At 50.7% G+C, this 15,255-nt stretch overlaps 2 long non-coding RNA genes across 6 annotated transcripts in view; both read left to right on the top strand.

The window, feature by feature from the left end:
• The window catches only part of LOC144314260 (uncharacterized), a 41,824-nt gene that overhangs the window by 7,078 nt on the left and 19,491 nt on the right, over positions 1 to 15,255 (top strand). The window contains exon 2 of one of the 5 annotated variants that reach the window (XR_013380089.1): positions 105 to 178. The exons of 3 other annotated variants lie outside the window; for them this stretch is intronic. This is a non-coding gene — a long non-coding RNA (uncharacterized LOC144314260). The remainder of the gene's footprint in view (positions 1 to 104; positions 179 to 15,255) is intronic. One more of the 5 variants, XR_013380090.1, reaches the window with a different exon arrangement.
• On the top strand, positions 187 to 4,645 carry LOC144314272 (uncharacterized). Its single transcript, XR_013380106.1, has 2 exons — positions 187 to 3,438; positions 3,978 to 4,645. It is a non-coding gene; the product is annotated as an uncharacterized LOC144314272 (long non-coding RNA).

Raw genomic sequence — 15,255 nt, 5'->3', positions numbered from 1 at the left:
TCTCTGTAGTGTACATCTGTCTCATTTGTAGCTACTCTGTGTTCTGCATAAATTTTTCATATTTGAGGAAATCTTCACGCTGAGAGTCTTGATTCAATTCCCAGCTTCCCTTGCAGCTAGGAAGACCTGCTTTCTGGCCCATCAATCGGACAGGATCATACAAGACCTTAGTTCAGAGGTAAGCGATGTGTGGGAACAGGTTTGGTGGGCCCTTGTTTTGCTGGCCCTGGTGAGGCAAATGCACCCAGTTTCAGGTGAAGACGGTGACTGGGGCTGCAGAGCCCACCCAAACCACCAGGTCCAGTTCCCAGGACAGAAGTGACATCAGTGTGGTGGCAGCTGAAATGGCAGTGGGGTTGAGCTCCTGACACCCAGCGTGTGCAATGATCTTAGGTGCTGATTCTGGAAGGTCAGCCTTGCTCTGTTTTGCCAGCCCTCTCAAGGTTTCTGTGGACCAGCCAATAACTAATAATGCCGTTTCAGCCTAAACTAGCCAGGGTGCTTTCTGTTGTTCACAACCAAGCCAAACGGGTGATAAGCCATCATTTACTGAGCATTCACCACGTGCCAGGGCTTCCCACTGAGCACTTCACCGCAACTTCCCACTGAGTTGCACAACCCCCTGGGGACACAAGCAACTAATTTCCAAGAGTCAAGCTGCCTCATGCATCAGTCTCAGGCCAAGCCATTTGGGGCCAGCAATAGGTCTCTTCAGGGGAGACAATAATTTTTAGTCTTCAAACATAAAATGCACTCCAGATATTCCCTAGAAGGATCTTCTCTAGAAGGGACTGGACTCCCGAGATGGGCATTGGAGCTATCCAGGCTCCCAAAACTGGGCAACCTGGAACAAGCTGGATGTCCCTGGGTCATCTGCATCCCAACCTCCTTCTCAACCTGAAGCTGGTGGGTCCAAGGACAGAGACAGGTGGAGCTGGGGCTCCCGAGGAGGGGCGCGAACCTCCCCGGACCCACTGCTGCCCGCTGCCCTGGCAGCCCCATCAAACCTCTGAATCTGGGGCTCAGTCCACCACTCAGCTGAAGGCAGAGACCTCACAGCTGCTCAGAAGAGGCACACACTGCCTTAGACTCTGCGCACATGGTGTGCATACATAGTACCTGTCTGTGTGTATGCATGTGTGGGAGGTATGTGCCCATGTGCATGTGTGCGCATGTACATGTATGTACATGTATGTGTGCACATCCATGTACATGTTTGGGGGTGTGTGTATGTGTGTATGTGGGGGTGTCCAAATGTGTGTCTCTGTGCATGTTTATGCATGCACTTGTGTATGCATGTGTGTGTAAGGTGCCCTTCTTCTGGGCATTATCCTTTACTTCAATTCCTAATTTTATTAAATCATTGGAGGTCTTCACTGGATACTCAAGGTATTTAATCAGTTACATCTATGCAGAAGCCAATGCCAGCACCACCGAAGGGACAGATGTACTCATTCTATCCTTCAGATGACCCCTGTCCTAAGTCAAAGTCACAGAGCAGCTAATGCTTTCTGTGAACACTTTAACTCCCTAGTTGCATCCTTCAAGCCACAAACAGAATCTAAGCTCTGGAATCAGATAACTGGTTTATGGTCTTTCCTTTGATGAACATATATAATAAGCATAACGACATGCATGTAGTGAACGCTCTGTGCCAGGTACCATCTACCTGTGGGGACTCTGGTTTTGTAAAAGGAACAAGGTGAGCATCGAGTATAATGGAAGGGCCCTGACACCTCAGCCTCAGAAGCTGGTTTGATGGGAGACTGGGTGCTGGATGGAAAATGCACAGGTGGGCACCCAGGGAGAGTGGGTTGGGGGGCCTCTCAGAGGCTGGCTTGCTGAGAAGGCAGTGACCACAGAAAGCATTGGGGAAATAGCCCATGCTTAGGGGAACAAGGACACTTGGGTGTTCTAGCGACAAGAGAGCTGAGTGTGGCAGGTCATGGGCGGAGGTAAGGACTGGATATAATTCATGCAAAGTGGAAATGCAGACCCTTGCTCAGAAATTATTAAAAACTTCCAGACTGGGTGCCGGGCACTGAGGCGGGCACTTGAAGGGATGAGCACTGGGTGTTATTCTATATGTTGGCAAATTGAACACCAATAAAAAATAAATTTATAAAAAAAAAAAAACCTCCAGACAACGACAGAGAGTAAGAAGCAAGCCTGGGGCCCTGTGTGCTCCAGACGGGGCACCCTGCAGCTGGCCCTGAGTGAGGACTGGGTTGAGAGGGGGCCAGGGCAGACCTTGAGGTCTTGGATTTTCTTCTACCTGCGATGGAAGCCACAGGCAGGGCCCAGGCTGCAGTATGATCTGATGTGGCACCCGTCCTTGAGCCATGGCCTGGCTGCCAGGAGTAGCCGATGCTGAGGGGCGAGGGCAGGTACAGGTGCAGGTGCAGGTGCAGGGGGAACCAAGGGTGCGGCTTGGCCTGGGACCAGGCAGTGGGAGGAGGGCGGTTGTAGAGCGAGCTGATGGATTGGCTGCAGGTGGTGAGGGGACAGAAGTTCTAGAACCTCACCTGACTTGCAGCTGGGGGGATGGGGTGCCCCTCTGCCAGCCGGGCGGGAACACGGCCGTGCCCAGTGCCCTCTCCCAGGGAAGCAGCACCTCTCTGCTCGCGGAAGTCCCATCCCAGCTCACGCCCAGCGACCGTGCTTGCTAGAGACTCAGCACAGTCAGAGGCCGTGCTGCCAGATGCTAAATCTCCCCCATAAGAAATCTGAAGACAAAATGTGCAGCAGCCACTGTCCAAAACCAATATGTACAAAACAGCACAGAGCCGGTTGGAGCAGCAGGTGCCGCGGCGGTAAACACTGGAGCCCAACATGTTGACTTTGGCAAGCTCATGCGTGTCTTGTCATGGAAATTGAGTTTATCGAAATTGAAAACTGGGAAAAGACGGCTCGGCAAGGCTATCCTCTCTGACTGCCATCCAACGTGGTGTTAGGAAGCGCAAGAGTTACCATTTCCTGAGTGCATGGCACGCCCATGGGATGGCCAAACGCCCCGGAAACTTTCCACACATTATCTGACTGAATCGTTCCAAAAGCCCTCTATTTTTCAGATGCTGAAAACAGGGTGCAAGAGGAGCTGAGTGATCTGTTCAAGATCACACAGTTAAAAGGGGCCCAAATTTTTTAAAAACCAGGTGGAGATCCTGTGAGCATTATAACAGGTCTTAGCCAGTCAAGGTCATGAGCATCCTGTTGCCAGTGATTGGGATGGGAGTGAGCAGAAGACCTGTTCTGGCCAATGTGATGGGAGAGAAAGCTGTAGGATCAGAGGCTTGGGAAAGAGCTTCTCCCTAATAGAAAGGGGTGAACAATTCAAAACCAAATCCCTTTAAGTCCTCCATCTCTCCTTCCTGCCTGTGGGCATGTTGTGGGAAGGGAAGGTGTGTGGCCCTGGGGCAGCCTTTTAAGATCCAAGAGGTGGCTCTAAAATGGGGATTTACCCCAAAGATACAAATGCAATGAAACGCCGGGACACCTGCACCCCGATGTTTCTAGCAGCAATGGCCACGATAGCCAAACTGTGGAAGGAGCCTCGGTGTCCAACGAAAGATGAATGGATAAAGAAGATGTGGTTTATGTATACAATGGAATATTACTCAGCCATTAGAAACGACAAATACCCACCATTTGCTTCGACATGGATGGAACTGGAGGGTAATATGCTGAATGAAGTAAGTCAATCAGAGAAGGACAAACATTATATGTTCTCATTCATTTGGGGAATATAAATAATAGTCAAAGGGAATATAAGAGAAGGGAGAAGAAATGTGTGGGAAATATCAGAAAGGGAGACAGAACGTAAAGACTGCTAACTCTGGGAAACGAACTGGGGGTGTTGGAAGGGGAGGAGGGCGGGGGGTGGGAGTGAATGGGTGACGGGCACTGGGGGTTATTCTGTATGTTAGTAAATTGAACATCAATAAAAAAAATAAATTAAAAAAAAAAAGATCCAAGAGGTGAAAGGTATAAAGATGGAAAATGGAAGTTTGGAACGTGTGACCGCTGGCCTGTCAAACCAACCTCAGGACCTCCCGCCTCCAGACTTCCTGTTGAATGAGCAGTAAATGTCTGTATGGTTGAAGTCACTGTTAGGTTTTTATTAGTTGTTTTCAGTTGAACACCTCCTAACATAAATCCTGGGCTGGTCTAATTTCAAAGCCCATGATCTTTTTCCTGTTACACTCTGATGTTTATGTGGGGGTCCAGCTGGCATCCATTGTCCATTGTCAACCTAATGCCCAACAATTGCAGAAACAATCAGATTTAGAAACTGGAAAGAAAACTGTCAGTTCGAAGAAGGAGATGTGGTCAGTGCAGCAAGATCAGAAATCTTGCTTCTGGCCTTAATTATTTTTGGCATGAATCCTCACATCCCAGAACTTCAGAGCTGGAACACACCAACATGATCACCCGGTCCACTCCCATATTATAGATGGTGAAATTGAGCCTCTGAGAGGCTCAGACTTGCCCTGAGGCCTGCAGGTAGCATCAGCCCCAAGACTGGAACCCCTCTCTCCTAGCTGGCTCTTAGACACGTGATCTTTCCCTTGCCCTCCACACCAACTCTTGGACTTTGTCCCAAACTCTGATTGGCCATCATCTCAAATCAAAAAGAAAGTCTTTATTTATTTGTTTGTTTATTTATTTATCTATTTATTTATTTTAGAAATTCTTAATTTAATCATGTTCTTGCGACAGGATCAACTTGGTTGTCATTAACTGAGGTTTCTTTCATGCGTATTTTCTTGTTGTGTCAAGTTACCATCATCTTCCCATGAATTAAACGGTGCACCCTGCCCAGAAAATCAAAAGAACCCAGAGACAGAGGGTGAGGGGAGAGAGTGTTGAATTCTTGGTTTTTCAGATTAAAATCGGTTCTTGAATCTCATCACAGAGACAGCTGTCTTGAAAGCAAGTGTTGGACATTTGGAAGCCGAGACACTAGGCTCTGACAGGATCCAGTCGCAAGTCACAGACCATAAAGTGAGAAGAGAGCTGAGGAGTCAGAGCACCACATCCCTTCATGAAGACTGCCCAGACTGGACAGAGGGAGCTTAGGTTCTGGAGAAGCCCTTAGAAGGAGCCTGATATCCAGGGAGAAGGGGCAGGAAGGACACAGGGACACTGGAGCAGCCCTGCTGACTCCAGCACTCCTGGGCGTTGGCACCTCGCTGCAGGTGTCCATGGTGGATGGTGGCGGCAGTGGCACACATTGAGGCTGTCCTACCCAGGCGGTCCTACCCAGTTTATAGATGAACCAAAAAGCCCTGGGGGGGGGGGGGGGTCTGCCCACCAGCTGGACTGACAAGGCCCTCAGGTCTGAGATCCACCTTTTTCTTTTCTTTTTTAAAGATTTTATTTCTTTATTCATGAGAGACACACAGAGAGGCAGAGACACAGGCAGAGGGAGAAGCAGGCTCCATGCAGGGAGCCCGATGCGGGACTCGATCCCGGGACCAAGATCACGCCCTGGGCCGAAGGCAGCGCTAAACCACTGATCCACCCGGGGATCCCAAGATCCACCTTTTCTCAGTTCCACCTCTGATGCCCAACCTCGCCATCACCACCCTCTGCCCCCCCCCCCGAGAATAAACACCCGCCGAGGACAGAGAGCCACGGCTCTGGGATCGGGGTATTGGGGCCCACGGTCTCATCCTGGAAACTCTCCCCCGGGTCGCTGGGAAACACAAGTGCACCTGCAGCTCCGGGGGCTTGGCCGTGAGCCAGGGCGTGGGCGGCCGCACGTGCAGCGCCTCCACTCACCCTCGGGCCCCCAGAAGATGGTGTGAGCAAGCCCAGTCCTCCCGCGAACTTTACTTTCCAATGCGGACGCCGAGAAGCGCGGCGTGCAAGGGCACGGAACTCCCCACTGTCCGTGGCACCCCAGGGCCGACGCCCGCCGAGGGAAGCTGTGGGGCCCAGGGCACCCCTCCACCTCCGCTGGGCTGCCGGACCCCCGCCCACGTCGCCTGCCCTGCTGCAACCGGGCCGGGGCCTGGCGCGGACCCGCCACGCGCCACCGCCCTGCCCCCCCTCCCGCGGCCCCCGCTGCCCTGGCGACTCCGCCCCCTTCCCTCCTGACACACCCCCAGCGCGGGCGCTGCGTCCTGATTGGCCGAAGCCTGAGAGCGCGGTAACCTCCCTGGCAGCGATTGGTTGGACTTGGGCCCGCGTCCCGCGGGGGCGGGCTTCCCGGCTCCTCCCCGACTGTGCGGGGGGGGGGGGGGGGCTCCTAACACGTGGCGCCACGGACCTCGCCACTTTTCGGCGGGATTTTTTTGTTGCCTCTGCAGGAAGCATCCTCGCTGCTCCCTGAGCCTTATAAGGCTGCAAACACCTCCCAGGCCTCTCTGGAGCCACGTCCTGCTCACGTCGGGCTCACACGGGGCATTTCCCTCTCCTCCTCCTTTGCTTGCTCTTCGCTTGGCTTTCTCTAGCGACCAGCTCTTTCGTGAGAATTCTCTTTACTCTTCCACCCAAGTCCCCCTGCCAACCCAGAAGCAGTGAAAAGACTGCCATTTCCCGCCTTCTGTGGGCCAAGGACTCACGTGCTGATTCTTTTCCTCACCTCTGGGCTGTTATCACCCTGATTCTACGCACACGGACACTGAAGCTCTGAGGTCACAAAGCTGGGAGGTGACAGAAATAGAAATTGGGTCTTACAAGACAGTCTGATGGCACCTGGGCTGCTTGCCCCACACCTCTGTGGTCTACCCCCGCCCTCTCTCCCTCCCAGCCCCTGCTCTTCACTGTGGCCTCACCCTGACCTGGCTTCACAGGAGCAGGAGAGGTCTCCACCGTATGGAAGAGGAAGGGAAGGGGGTGTCAGGTGGCATTCCCACACTCCATCACAAACCACTAAGGTCCTCGGTGACAATGACACCCAGCCAGGCATCCCTGCCTCCTTGGCTTTGTGCTTGCCCACAGGACTTGCTTAGGCAAACAGGCATCTGGGGAGACTCACACATGATGGTTCTGAGGAGAACTTGTCTGTCCCAGTTGATCTCTTGCACTTTTGCCACTACTGTGAGAAAAAGCCTCTTTGGAGCAGCCGCTGCCCTTTGAGCCTGGCCGCAACATGCACCCACCTGGAGCAGAGTCATCCCTGGGCTCTGCAGGGAGAAGCTGATGCTCCCAGCCACACCCAGCCTAGAGCAGCAACTCCAAGCCAAGTGCAGACGCTGTGCTTCTAAATGTCATGCTTATCAGGTGTCACCGAGGTTCCTGGTTGTGGGGTACATGTGTGGTGGTAAGGATCCTGTGTGCTCTGTTTCCATCGATATTTTCATAACTTATACTGGTTTATCACATCTTTGACAAAAGAATTGTTTTGGCCTTAGAGTGCTATTTCTAGAAGATCTTATGGATAAAGCACTTAACAGAGGCCCTGGTATAGAGGGGTCCTTGGTAAATGCAGTGGTGATGATGATGATAATGGTGGTGGTGATGGTGGTGATGGTGGTGGTGGTGATGGTGATAATGATGGTGTTGGTAGTGATGGTGGTGGTGAATGTGGTGGTGATGATGGTGATGGTGGTGGTGAATGTGGTGGTGATGATGGTGATGGTGGTGGTGAATGAATGTGGTGGTGAATGTGGTGGTGATGATAGTGATGATGATGGTGGTGATGCTGATGATGATAATGGTGGTTATGATGATGGTAATGGTGATGGTGACAATGGTGGTGATGGTGGTAGTGATGATGGTAGTGGTGGTAATTCTGTGAGGCACTGGTTAGAACTCTGGCTGCTAAGGGTCACTCCTGAGCTCCTGACTCCTCTACAGAAGGAAAACTTTTTCCAGAAAGACCTTGGTGCTACAGAGAGACTCAGGCTTGCAAACAGAGTAGCACCTCCTTAATCTCAGTCCGATTACACAACAGCTGGCCCAGGCCTAAGTGACACTTATTTGCTCCAAGCATTTTGGCTGATAAATGCAGGAGATAACTCTTCAAAAATATTAATGATATTACTATGGAAAATAAATAATAATTAATTAAGACATCACAGAGAAATGTGGATTAAAATGAGCTGTGTGATGGACTTTCCATCTTGTTGTTTCTGGTAAGAGGCCAAGACCTGAAAAATAATGAGGTGATAACATGGAAAGAGAAAAGTTCTCATCTCTCCTTCCCCTCCTAGGCTTTTTGGGGCAGATTCAGGCCTCTTCTCTCTGTCCCCAGTGGGTTTCCTGGGGTACACTCAGGGCTGCACTCACCGGGACAATGTGGGTTGGGGATCCTGCTGCTTTCACTGGAAGGGGGACTGGGCCACCAAGAGGCACAGGTGAGAGCCGGATTCACTTGCCCCACAAATGTGCCAGGCCCCCAGGGAAGAAAATGTGTCAGGGATGTTCTATTCAAGTGGGAAAGATACTTTCCAAACAAATAAATGAAGTGATTTCAGGTACTAACAAATGCTTTAAACAAGGCAAAGCAAGCCAAAAACAAGGTAAGAGAATGTTAAGGTGGGGAGAGTGGTGTTAGGAGCTGAATTGTGTCACCCCAAATTCACATGTCGAAGTCCTAACCCTCGCCCCTCAGAACGTGACCACGAGATTGGGCCTGTAACCATATGATTACATTAAAATGAGTTCAGTAGGAAGGGCCCTAATCCAATATGACTTGTGTCCTTATAAAAAAGGGAAATTTAGACACAGACACACACACTCAGGGAGAGCACAATGTGGATGGAAGCTGGCCATCTAAGGAAACAAGGGAAAGGCCTGGAACGGGTTTTCCCGAACCAACTCTGCTGGCGTCTTCACAGACTCCAAGATAGAACATGCAAAGTAAGTTAGTTGAATTTCCAGCTACCCATCCCCCCCCTTTTAAGATTTATTATATTTATTTGGCAGAGAGAGCAAGAAAGAGAGTACAAGGAGGGGGAGGAGCAGAGGGGGAGGGAGGAAGCAGACTCCCCGCCGAGCAGGGAGCCCAATGAAGGGCTCCATCCCAGGACCCCAGTATCATGACCTGAGCCATAGGCAGGCGCTTAACTGATGGAGCCACCTGGGTACCCCAAATTTCCAGGCTCTTTAGCAGGATTTGCTGTTCTTTGCAACCTCTCCGTTACTGAACCCCATCCTTAACCTGGTAGAGACTCAGTCACTCCCCTCCCCCGCCCCTCCCTGGGGTAGATTCCTTGTCCCTCCTTGCCAGGTCCTGGCCTATGGCTGCCTTTCTGGCGGCTGGATGGGTCGGGATCAGCTGAAAGGACAGGAAGCTTTAGGAAGAGCCTTCCCATGGATATTCCAGCTCTGGAAGCCCTTGCCATGCCAGCCGCAGCCTTTGCCTGCCAAAGGCACTCCTTACCACCCTTGAGAACCAGCGTGAGCTGCGTGTGGCTGCACACTCGGGGCGCGCTGTGTAACCAGCCCCCTATCCTGCCACTGGCAGCCTCTGCTGTCGCCACCGGAGAAGCAGGTTCTCAATTTCCTTTCATCTTTCTCCAACACTCAAGCCGTAGAGTGATAAGAAAATAATTTCGACAAGGGTCAAGCTTGTGGATTATACGTCTTCGTATAATGTTTGGCCAATTACTTTGCATAAAGCCGGGAGCCGATGGCTCGGTGCAGTCTGGCTCAGCAGGTCCTCGGTGTAGAACACCGTCCGTGGGTGATTTAGAGGGCAAGATCGATTCTTCTACCAGGGTATACATTTCCGAGTCCTCACTATATACTGTTAGATAAATTATAAGCACCCACTCTCAATACTTCTTTTCAGTTTGACACACTCAGAATAGTGGCCAGGCTTTCAGAGCTGCATCTGTTCTATCTTTGTAGTTCTTAGTCCGGCCTCTTTCAACACCCCTGGTTCCAGGAAGGCAAGTGCTTTCTGTTTGATTTCCTGTCTCTTCAAGGTCATACCCTTGAGTTTTGGCAGAAAGTCCCTAAGGATTCTGGGCTGCTGTGCTCAGCGGGCCTCAAGCTTGCAGAACTCTGAGTCCATTCTTCTTCTCCTCCTCCTCCTCTTCCTCCTCCTCCACTGCTGCTGCTTTCTTCTTCTTCTCCTCCTCCTCCTCCTCCTCCTCCTCCTCCTCCTCCTCCTCCTCCTCCTCCTCCTTCTTCTTCTTCTTCTTCTTCTTCTTCTTCTTCTTCTTCTTCTTCTTCTTCTTCTTCTTCTCTCCTTCTCCTTCCTCTTCCTCCTCCTCCTCCTCCTCTCCTCCTCCTCCTCCTCCTCCTCCTCCTCCTCCTCCTCCTCCTTCTTCTTCTTCTTCTTCTTCTTCTTCTTCTTCTTCTTCTTCTTCTTCTTCTTCTTCTTCTCTCTTCCTCCTCCTCCTCCTCTTCCTCCTTGGCATAGATCCTCATCTCCTTTGAAATCCCTGTGGATAAAATGGCAACACATAGGCTGGAGGCGACTACCATCCAAAAGGTGCCCCAGAAGCAGATGGGTGTTAGTTCAAAGGGCTCTCAGGGGAGGGCCTCACTGTCCTTGTTCTGTATGCATGTAGCACCTGGATTCAGACATGACCAGGACATACAAAGCATATTCGCCTAGTAGGTAGGAATCCGGCTGGCACTGAACTGCTGGGGCAAATCAAGTCCAGCTCTATAACTAGCTAATTGTCCTGGCTGAGGCAAGTTATTTAACTTCTCCGCCTCAGTTTACTCAGCTCTATAATGGGGATCATAATAGTTTTGCCTTTAGAATCAATAGTATGAAGAGTTGAGACTCATAAAGCATCTAGAATTGACCATCCGGGTGTTGGCTGTTATTACCACAGCTATCATGGTTGTGAGTAAATGTCCCAGTAGGATCCAGAATATCTCATTGAGTCATGGTTCTGGGTGAATTGTTGTGTCCCCAACCCCCCAGCTATGCAGGATGAGAAAAACAGGGTCTCGCAATGGTACGTGGAGGAGATGACCTGGGGGATTATTCAGTGGTAAGTTACATAGGGGTCAACCACAGGGTGGGCTCTCCTCCAAAAAAATCTCCTCCAAAAATCTTACCCTGTGTCCCTAGATATGGGTGATTGGGCAAGGGAGAAAATCACCCTTAGCTCTGGACAGACACTCCCCCCCCCCCAGGCCAATGTGGGGTGCCCACTGTGAAAGGAGTCTGGACAAGCAGGAATGTGTGCAGAGAGGGAGCTGGAAATGCAGGGGCCTGAAAGCACGTGAATCAAAGTGATGCTAGCTGTAATAACAGATAAGGCTACAGAGATTGCACAGGACAGCTTAGTACTTGTTCACTTAACCGACGTTCCTAAGTGGGGGTCAGCCCTCCTCCAGCAGGGGTGCATGGTGCCCCTCTTCATGCTGAAAGAGCATGGAGCCTGTGCAGGTATGTACAGGCCAGGTGTGGAAATAACCACGTGCCCTCTGTTCACATTCATCCCAAATCCACACCGACCTTCAAGAGAGGCTGAGAAGTGCAGTCTGGCCATGACACCAGAAGAAGAGAAGCTTGATCATCAGCCAGCAACCTCTGCTACTGTGTACAGTGTAAAGAATGTCTGATATGGGGAGCCTGGATGGCTCAATGGCCTGGGTGTCCAAATCTTTATTTCTGCTTGGGTCATGATCTCGGGGCCAGAGATGGAGCACCAAGTCCAGCTCCGAGCTCAGCAGGGAGTCTGTTTGAGATTATCTCTCCCTCTCCCTCTGCACCCGTGCTTTCTCTTCTCTCTCTCTAAAGTAAAGAAATAAATCTTAAAAAAATTTTTAAAAAAAGAAAGAAGAAGGTCCAAGAAACTGAGGATGTCAAGCCTGAGAAGACTTAGGAGGACCCAAGATGTGTCTTCAAACAATGAAAGGGTCTTCTCATGAAAAAAAGAGGATCATCTTTGTGTCATTCCAAAGGGTAGAAGTAAAAACTATGTACATATGGAAGACCTAGGCTGGCATGAATCAATCATCCCACTTTGCCCAAACTATCTGGTTCTAGTCCTCAAAGTCCTACCAGGGCAATTGGTGGCATCCTTGTTGGGGCTGACTTTGGGTTGATATAGGTGTGTTTATCCTGAGAGTCCTCTGGGGAACACCCCTTCCCCCATCCCCTACTATTCAGATAGGAGTTATAGTGTTGTTGGCCATGAGTTCAATGTTAATAAACCAATAATATATATCAAATAAGGTGTTTTTAAGCAGGTATTTATACATACATATAAAAGGTATTTATACATACATATAAAACAAGGTTACATATTGATTGATTGATGAAAGTGTGATCAGTGGCTTGCAGAAACCTAACCCTGTATTCCCCTTAGCAGCAACAGGGCAGTGTTCAATAACCCAATGATCATGGTGACTTTATAGAATGTAACTACCCAAAATAACAAGGCTGAATATGCAATGGAATCATTTTTGGCCAGAAAGAGAAATGAAGTATGAAGTACTGACACAGGCTACAACGTAGATGAACCCTGAAAATGTGATGCTAAGTGAAAGAAGCCAGTCACAAAGCCCACATATGGTATGATTCACTTTTATGAAATGTCCAGAATAGGGAACTCTATAGAGACAGAAAGATTAGTGGTTGCTTAGGGCTGGGGGAGGGAGGGGTGGTAGAAAGTAGAGGAACAATAGCTCGAGGGCACAGAGTTTCTTCAGTTTCTTCAGTGTCTTCTCAAGATGAAAAGTGTCGAAAATTGGCTTGTAATGTTTGCACACATGTATGAATCAACTAAGAAATACTGAATTGTGTATTTAAATGAGTGAATTGCATGGTATGTGAATTATATCTCAATAAGTCTGGCATCACCCCCTGCTTGTCCCGGGGGGCTCAGCCCCCACCCTGGCATCTCTTGTGGGAGCAGCCCCCATGCCAGTCCCTCCAGAACACTAGCAAACTGGATTCTTTCCCCACATGAGGAAGACATCCCAGCAGAGGTGCCCAGGGCAGCCCCAGAGCTCCAAGAGAAAGTGGGTCCTCTTCATTGCTTGTTGAAGTGCAGTTTAGAAGATGGCCCCATGGACATGTTAGAGCAGGAAGCCAAGCAGCCCTTGGCCGTGATTCCAGATGACACAGCTGTGAGGTCTCTTCCAACCTAAGAACCCTCGGTCAGTCAGGACACCTCGGTCAAACACTCGATTGAGCAGTGACAAGAGGCAATTATCTCATGTGGCCAGGAGTCTGGAAACCCGCTGGTCCAGGATGGCTGCAGGTGCTCGATGGCTTCCCCTTACACCACTCCACCATCCCAGGCCTGCCACCTCATGGTCACAGGACACTGCAAGCCACCAGCTTCACATCAGGACACAGAAGTGTTCTTGGGGCAGGAAGGAGGCAGGGGTGCAGAAAGGCTATTTCCATACTTGACTTTGTTTTGCTAACAGAAAAGAGTCTTTTCCAAAAGCCCCATCAGCCTACTTGCCTGCATCTCACTGGCCACAACTGGTCACGGGCCTAGTCTCCAAGCATTGTGGAATCGCAGTGATGTGCTGAGACCAAGCACAGCGTACCTTGTAAGGTGGGCAGCTTGGAACCCCTACCCCTCTACTGCAACCAAACCCAGCTGCTCCCTGCTCCTGCTCCCACAAACTAAGAAAAGTGAGAAATGGCTTCAGGTGGGCCATGGGGTGATGCAATGGAAGGTAGAAGAAAACTGTTCTCCTGCAGGAAGATTATCTTGATACTCAGACAACCACCAGAAAAGACTTTGACGCTTGATTCAGAGTTCTGAGCTCTGAATCCAACCAAGTTCCACTGCAGGGGAGGGGTGGGGGGCAGCAGCTATAGCCCTAAAAGCCCCTAAAAGTCCCTGGGACTTAAGACAGAGGAAGGCCCAGCCTGCCTGAAGAAAGCCCCTGCCGGCACCTCTGCCTCCCCAGGGAGACTTCCTGGGTCCCGGGAGGTGAAGCTTTATTGTGTGATGGGGTGGACATCTCCAGGCCGCATTCTGGAGAATGCGCCCCTTAGCAATTCCCGATTATTTGGGTGCCGAGCACGCTTTGAATCGGATCTGCAGGCTTGGACGAGGCTGACACGATGGCTCAAATCTGGAGACGTGATGCGTCTGTGATGAGCGGCCCGATGCCTTCCACGTGTGTGTGTGTGTGTGCTTTTGCGGGCACACGCCCTAAATGTGCCCACCATGTCTTGTGAATACTGCAAAACAGCTGCAGCCTTCTAAAAATTAATTGGTTTCTGGATCATTTGCATTTTTTATAGTTTGCCAACAAAAGATAGGGAGAGGGGAGGGAATTTATTAATGTTTGAAGAAATTCTCCAAAAGAGGAGGAAGCATTTTCCAGCGAGCCCCAGAGATGCTCACCTTCCTGTGACAGCCGGTGGCTTTCCCGGCGGCCCCTCGGGGCGCCCCCTCCAAGGGGAGCGTGGATGCGCAGCTCCCAGGGGAGGCGGCTGCGCCGGGGGCCCCCGGTATTTAGTCGGGGTCTGCATTATGGGTTGGTAAAGGCCATTTTCAGAAAAACAACCGAGGCAATTTCAGGATTTGCTGTCACAATAGGCGCGCTAAAAATAAAGTCAGCACCAATAGATTAAGAAATTGACAGAATAACAAGGCATAAAGAATTAGGCTGAGCGCAGGCGCTGCAGGGGCGCGCGGCGCGGGCGGCGGAGGGACGGGAGCGCGGGCTGCTGACTCGGCGCCTTCTGCGTTTGCTGCGGGGCCGGGAGGCGGGCGCTCGGCTCCACAGCAGCGCAAGCGGAGGCACCAAGCGAAGGAGGGAAAGTGCCACTTGCCTTGCAGACTTCCCATTTTTTTCGTGGCTGACACCCCTTAAAAGACAGATGGGACGTTTTCCATAGCGGGAAGGGGGGGCCCTAGTCCCAAACGTGAGTTTGGAGTAGGATGGAGATGTAGTACAGAAGTGATGGGGGGGGGGGCGTAGAAAAAATGTTTTTAGGGGCACCCGGGTGGCTCAGTGGGTTAAGCATGGGACTCATGATTTTGGCTCAGGTTGTGATCTCCGGTGGTGGGATGGAGTCCCCACCCCCGCTTGGGGCTCTTTGCTCAGTGGGGAGTCCGCTCCTCTCCCTCTCCCTCTGCCTCCCCCCCATGCACACGTGCTCTCTTTCTCTCTCTCTCTCTCTCCAAAATAAATACATTTTAAAAGAAAAAAAAAAGTTTTCAATTCAGTTGTGATATTTGGAGAAAATAAATCTCTGGCAAGCTAGCATGACAGGAAAGAAGAAAAAACTGCATGCTAGAAGCTATGTCATCATAGGTCAATACATGTGAACTTTGGGGAGATGGACTCTTCTCATCTAGGGTTGTCTGGCAGTCTTAACCAGCTAGTCAATGGGAGTGCTCTGGTTGGGGTTTC

The sequence above is a fragment of the Canis aureus genome, chromosome 1, assembly GCF_053574225.1.
Source record: "Canis aureus isolate CA01 chromosome 1, VMU_Caureus_v.1.0, whole genome shotgun sequence".
NCBI classification, from domain to species: Eukaryota; Metazoa; Chordata; class Mammalia; order Carnivora; family Canidae; genus Canis; species Canis aureus.
The sequence above is the reverse complement of the archived record's forward strand: the minus strand, read 5'-3'. Positions and strand labels throughout refer to the sequence as shown.